Source organism: Grus americana, chromosome 2 (genome assembly GCF_028858705.1).
Source record: "Grus americana isolate bGruAme1 chromosome 2, bGruAme1.mat, whole genome shotgun sequence".
Classification (NCBI taxonomy): Eukaryota; Metazoa; Chordata; class Aves; order Gruiformes; family Gruidae; genus Grus; species Grus americana.
The window spans coordinates 8,109,403-8,116,539 of record NC_072853.1 but is presented as its reverse complement, the minus strand read 5'-3'; positions in this window follow the sequence as shown (position 1 = coordinate 8,116,539).

Genomic DNA, 7,137 nt, shown 5'->3' with positions numbered 1-7,137 from the left:
TTCTGACAGTTCCCACAAAGGGCTTTAATTAATGCAGTTTAACTAATCCACTTAAAAATTCAGATCAACTTTTCTGAGCACCTTCATGTAAACAAGCTCCTACAACTGCTCTGCACTGAAATGATTTAGCTTGGTTGGATAGTTTTCCTTCATAAGGTAAGTCTGTGCAAGACTTACTCTGGTGGAAGTCCCACTACAGAGGCTTGCACTTGGGTAACTACATCAACTGGAAAAGTTGCATGAATATAAATCCAGGCTAGCTTAGCTCTTTGCAATGCCTACCAGCTCCAAGCTACTGTGCTTTCATGCCTTTACACACACACACACACACACACAAAAAGACTACCTCATCAGTTTAGGAAAGGAAAGAGAAAATGATGGTGTGCAGTCCCATTTCTCTCCTTCGGTTAGCACAGGGGTCAGCTGTGTTGGTAAGTAGTTGGTATAATTTGCATTGTCCCCTAGTGAGTCCTTATGCAGGCAGGTTGCAATCAGGCTGGGATTTTTTTTAGGTGGGATGAGAATTACATTACAACAAAATTATTTTGCTTCAATCAGCCTTAGAATGGTATAAATTAGAGCAGATAGTGATTTAGTCCTTTTTCTTTCTTTCTTTTTTTTTTTTTTTTTAATTTATGTACCCCTCATATTTGGCTAGTGTCAGTTCCGGCTGGGGTCACAGCAAAGGACATGGATTACAAACATCAAAAATCACAGACAACATTGGCCAAGGAAAAAAAAAAATACTATTTCAGGCAAAACAGATGTTTAGTCAATTTGAAGTATATTTCATCAGTGTGCACATCAATCTGGCCCATTAAATAGTATGTCCTTTAATTCCTTCTGCCTTTATGAACAATTCCCTTTGTAGCTAAAATGCTTGACGAAGGTAATGCTGCCTCTTTTTTAGCAGGAATATGGATGTTTGACTTTCTCAATTAGCTGAAAGTCCTTCAGCAGGAGGTTCCCCGAGGCACACAGAATTCCTTGGCTGGCGATCCTCATTCCCTGTGCCGCTTCACCCTGGCAGGGACAGCAAAGTGCAGACTTTTCACCAGGGTTTCTTCACTTTTCCCAAAACTTGCTAGTCTGCCAGCTTGAAACATCATTCCCTTTTTTAGGGGGGAATAATTTGGCTTTTCCAAAGCGCCCTTCTTGCTGCACAGATCTCCAGACCAGTCTGTGCTGTGCTGCTCCTTCTCTCCCAGCCCTTCTGGATCCCATCTGATGGTCCCCGCATGCTGCCAACTCATGATGCCTTGGTCTGGACCAGGGCAGGCACCCTGAGTGCAGTTAGCAGAGCTCTCGCTTTTCATCACATTTATTAGGCTGTATCTTTGCAAAAGAGCTTCTCCGAAATAACTCAGGCAACTGCAATGCTCTAGCGCTGTACACAAATAAAATATTCCCAGTGAAAAAAAATGTCAGCATCACCTCCGCTGGATCAAAAGTCATGTCAGAGAAGATATCAAAGCATGAAAATCTGCTTGCATAAAAAAGCCAAAAGCCCGAAGCCATTCCAACCACCTTCAAACAAGCCGGGAGTCTGCACGCAGATCTGCTACACAGAGGTGATGGATCAAGAGGTAACGCAATTTCTAGCCAAACTCCTTCAGCTGTTGCCATCTTCTCCCAGAGTTGTTTTCAAACTGTGCAAAGTTTAACTTTTTTGGGGAAAAAAAAGCCATTGCACGGTGTTGGAAATCCTACTTGATTCAAAGACTCGGCTCCTGTCAGGTATAGTTTCCTTTAGGGCAGCAGAAGCAGGAGTCATCTCATCCCTGTCAGAGATGAAATCTGTAAGGGAACTGTTTTCTGCCTGGATTTTGCAGGTGTGGGGAGCAGCTGGCTCCAGGGATGGGTAATGGGGTACACAGGCTCAACATCGCTAGCTCAGGTGCCACCCGGGCAGGAGGAACCTGCAAGTCACTCGGTCTGATGGAGCCTGTCATTTATTCACAGGAGCACCTGCCACACACAAGATGCTTTCCAAGCCCTTAGAAAGCATGATTATTTTTTCTCCCCTAAAGAATTTGCAATCTAACAGACAAGTTGCACTTTAGGCATCTTTGAAACAATTTTCCCGTGGAACCAATTTGATTCACGACATGTGACACAGCACCGAAGGCTGTTAAGTCCCCTGCGGGGCTGCAGACGGCCTCGGCAGAGCCGTGTTATTTGCAGGCCACAGCTCGGCGGCGCATGCCCGTGGGCTGTGTTTCACAGCTGGGGGAGAGGCGGTGGGCAGCCGGTCGGGTTCACCAGACTGCTCATCCCAGCGCTGGATGTCCTCAGTGCAGAGGTGGCTGCACATGAGCAGAGGTGGCCCAAGCAACCGAACATCTCCAGTGCTTCTGGGCACTACTGCTTATCGATCGATTTGGCCTTGCTGCCTTCCTGCTGTGACAAGTGCTACATATTTCTGTTACATGCAGTTGTATCTTCTGTCATTACTCCAAAAGAGTGAGAGCTCATCCTCCTGCAGCAGCAAGACACCGTCTCTGTGCAAGCGTGCATCAACCTTCCTCCTGCAGGCTCTGCCCTCATGAAAGGGGACCTGCAGGGCCATGGATGAAGTGGGGACCAGCTTGCAACACATTCCTGCACTTAGTGACCAGCTTGGAAAGAAAAAAAAAGAATAGTGCTGTTAGCATTTTTGCAGTTGAATATTTGCACTCTGTCATTTTTTTCCTTGGATATTAATACAGGAGGATAACTTGTAGGAAACCCCAGGGGATCCTGATCACATATTACTCCAGATGCTTTGTGTGTAGAGCACAGTACCTGTGCAGAAGTCACAGAATCACAGAGTGACAGGGGTTGGAAGGGACCTCTGGAGATCATCCAGTACAACCCCCCTGCTAGAGCAGGATCACCTAGAGCAGGTTGCACAGGATCGCATCCAGGCGGGTTTTGAATATCTCCAGAGAAGGAGACTCCACAACCTCTCTGGGAAACCTATTCCAGTGCTCAAAGTAAAGAAGTTTTTCCTCATATTCAGATGGAACTTCCCATGTTCCAGTTTGTGCCCATTGCCCCTTGTCCTGTTGCTGGGCACCACTGAAAAGAGTCTGGCCCCTTCCTCTTGAAATCTGCTCTTTAGATATTTATAAGCATTGATGAGGTCCCCTCTCAGTCTTCTCTTCTCCAGGCTAAACAGACCCAGCTCTTTCAGCCTTCCCTCATACGAGAGATGCTCCAGTCCCTTAATCATCCTCGTAGCCCTTCGCTGGACTCTCTCCAGTAGTTCCCTGTCTTTCTTGAACTGGACACAGAACTCTAGATGTGGCCTCACCAGGGCAGAGAAGAGGGGGAGGATAACCTCGCTCGACCTGCTAGCCATGCTCTTCTTAATGCACCCCAGGATACCATTGGCCTTCTTGGGCACATTGCTGGCTCATGTAGAGCTTGTTGTCCACCAGGACTCCCAGGTCCTCCTCTGCAGAGCTGCTTCCCAGCAGGTCAACCCCTAACCTGTACTGGTGCTTGGAGTTATTCCTCCCAAGGTGCAGAACCCTACACTTGCCCTTGTTGAACTTCAGATGGTTCCTCTCTGCCGAACCCTCTAGTCTGTCCAGGACTCGCTGAATGGCAGCACAGTCTTCTGGTGTATCAGCCACTCCTCCTAGTGTTGTATCGTCAGCAAATCTGCTGAGGGTGCACTCTGTCCCCTCATCCAGGTCATTGATGAATATGTTGAACAAAACAAGTCCTTCAGTAGCTGGGAAAAAAAGCATTTGCTGCTGCCCTGAAGTAAAGAAAACATTTTTTTACTCCTCCTTGCACTATTTATCTCTTCCCAGTAGGACTGTGAGGTAGGAGCCTTTTGCAAACACAAAGACTGAGAGAGGGGAGATAACTTAACTCATGTCACTTATAGGGGAGACAGATTTCCCCAGTCCTGCCTATCTGGTGTCCCTGCTAAATCTTCTTCTTCACCCACTAAGACATTTGAGAGTGTTTCACTCTATGAAAACTCCGGTGCTTCCAGTTCTGGAACTTAAGGATAAAAAAGCTAAATCTAACATTTCTAAAAATTTGCTTCTTTGGTGATGTTGGGAGGGAGAAACAGTTTTTTGTCACTGACGTGGCATATGATTAGTGTTGGTGCATCTTTTCTTGGGGATGTAGGTGCCTCCATTACTGTGCCATGCACTATTTCAGTCCTTTCCTATAGTCCTCTGCACGCTCACAAACCTGGCCAGCTGCTCCTGTTACTTTTGCAAAGGACACAGACTAAGCAGCTTATCTACTTCTGAAATGTGAATTGGGTGTGTTTCTTCACAGTTTATCTTGTAGCCTGAAGGACTCTGTTCCTTTGCACTTGCTGTTGGTTTTCCCTGCCTTACTGTGCCTGGCTAGCTTTGGTATCTCTCAGAGTTTATCTATTTGTGCTGAGAGCTGCGCTGTCTTTTGTATCAGTTTATTTCCCTCCGTGTAAGCACACTTCATAGTCTGATTTCCTCTCAGTACTTCAAGTTGCTCATCTGTTTATACCGTCTTTGCAACATGCTATGTCTGCAGTATCAAGCTACTGCTACTCTTATAATACCTGAGACCCTCTGAAAATTTCTTGATCTTTGTAAACTAGGGTTTTGCTTAGATCTGCCATCATTTTGCAATAGTTTTTCTTCAAAAAGACAAATGAAGTTGATAGTCATAATCCTGTTTGACAAATCCCGTATAAAGGAATGTGGATTTTTACATGTGTGAATAATGGAAATGGTTTGCCTGATAATCCCACTGCTGGTATCTTATCTCCTATCTGGCATTACTAGTCAGCAAGTGAAGCCAAACTGCTGAGGAGAGAGTCACACTATTGGAAAGCCTAATTTTGAATTTCAGACTCTGAAGACTAAATTCTAATTAATGTTATTTATGGGATCTTATTATGTGGTTTACAAATATACAATCTATTGCCAGTTATTCATGAAAACCAGACCTCCCCTTAATCCATATGAATAGCTGGCTGAATGGTGATACTTGGATTTTGGGGTATTTAATATTTGTAATTTCTCCGTATGAAAAAAGATGTTCCAACAGTCCAATCACAGACTGAGAACAGCATCAAATAGCTCTGTCCTGAATAAAGCGGTTCCCAAATGGCCCTGAATTTGGGATTTTGTCCAGAAATATTTAGTACATTCTTTTAAAAACAATAATAGAGTGTGCATGCATGAATGTGAAAGTGTAATTTCTGAACATAGTCACACTTATTAAAAAAAAATTCAGTGAATAATCCTTGTGGTCTCTCAAAAAAGCCTCCCTTATGGATGTCTATGGAGAGAAAAAAATTAGTGAAAATTTGGGGAGACATGGGGCAAGTCATGTTTATACAATCAGAAATTCTGCTGTCTGGTTACAGGGCTTAGGTACTGCATTGAAAAATCTTCAATAATCTGTTTTCTTTTTTCTGTATGTTCAAAAACTTTCATTTAGATTTAAATGGGTGGTTAGTTCAACCTGAAACAGATAATTTTGCTTGGAAGCCTTTTTTTTTTAAAAAAAGAAAAAAAAAAAAGGAAAGCTACATTCATAAAAGCAAGGAGGTAAAACCAGACCAAGATCGAGGTGATCTGAGCCAGCTGCCTTCAGAGCTCTTCTCTACTTGAACAGAGAAATTTAAAACCAGCTCAAAGTGTGGGTTACAGAGAAAATTATGGAAGTCAGTTCACTTTGGTAAGTGGCCTCGTCACCGGGTGACAGTTATCCTCCTGACTCTCTTATTTCTTTCTTGCTGTTGAGAGCTGAGGTGCAGAGAGCTGCACCCAGGACCAGCCTGCAGCTGGCTGTGAGGGACTCCTCTGGAGCAGGAAAATGTGGATGCAGAGCCCTGTTTTGGTTGAGGTAGGGAGACTGGCCGAAGGAAGGGAGAGAGCTCAAGTGCTCCCACAGCAACTTATATTTATTTTGCAGGGCCCAGTGGAGGGAGAGTCAAAATACTTGGGAAATCTGAAACGAAATATCACTGCTGCGGGTGAATCTAGCTCAGCTTTTGGCTTGTTCTGACTCACTGTATTCAACTCAAATTTCTAAATGCTTTTGCATCAAATTGGAACTGTCTCTGAAAATGCATATCCAGCTGCAAACTTATCTTTTCCACTCCTGAAATCTTTCACTCCACTCTGTGGTTATGTTTGGCTGTTTCCATCTTCTATTCTTGCACTGACCTATTGGTATTTTTTTCAGCAACCTCTAAAGGAAAAGAAGATAAAGATGGAGCCCTGTCGAGACGCCCACTCTAATCCATCACCAAGGCAGGGCTCTTTTTGTGTGTAGCCTAGCCAAATGGCTGGGTTGCCATTTACTTGTGAGCCTCGACCAGATCCCATCCTTCCCTAGAGTGTGAGATGATGCAAACAAAAAGCTTGCATGCTGCTCTGGCTTGTGACTAATGCACAAGCAGGTGGGAGAGAGAGGATAATATTTCCTTCCAATTCTCCAAGCCATTGGGCAGCTGGGAGCCAGGAAGCCAAACCTTGTGCTCCAGCATACGAGCACCACAGACGTGCTGGAGCTCAACAGTGCAACAGCTGGGGGCTGGCAGCTGCTCCACGGGCAGCGTCTGCTGTGCTTTGGAAAAGGAGGTGGGAGAATCAGCATCAACCACCTGGAAGGGCTATGCCTATTCCTTCTTCCTGTGGTCCCATTCAAGCACTGTCCCTGTGTCCCTTGGCTCTGGACACTAAAGGAAGAGCCCCTGGTCCTCCTGGTGGGTGATCAGCCACTGTGTCTTCCCACATCTGTTTGCACGTGACAAAGAATGATGGGGGGAGGACCACGCTGCACCTCGAGTTGCGTCTCTGCAGACCAGTGCGGTGGGTGTTAAATTCTGTGAGGAGCTTTGTTTTCATTTCCCTTCAGTTCCCTCAGATCCGGAGAACTCTGAATAATGAATGCGGCGTTTACAAGCTGGCTGAATTAAGCAGCCTTCAGCTTAATTAGGGGGATGGTTATTCAGGGAAGAAACCAACGTGTACATCATGTATGTGGTCCAAAGTGCGGTGTGGGAGAAGGTGGGCAAAGACCTGCCTGCAGACAGCAAGGCAAGTATCCGTGTGCCCTCTGAGACACCTAACAAGCCCACAGCCAGGCAGATCCTTCCCCTGTGCTTGCACAGATCTCTGAAGTGGCTTT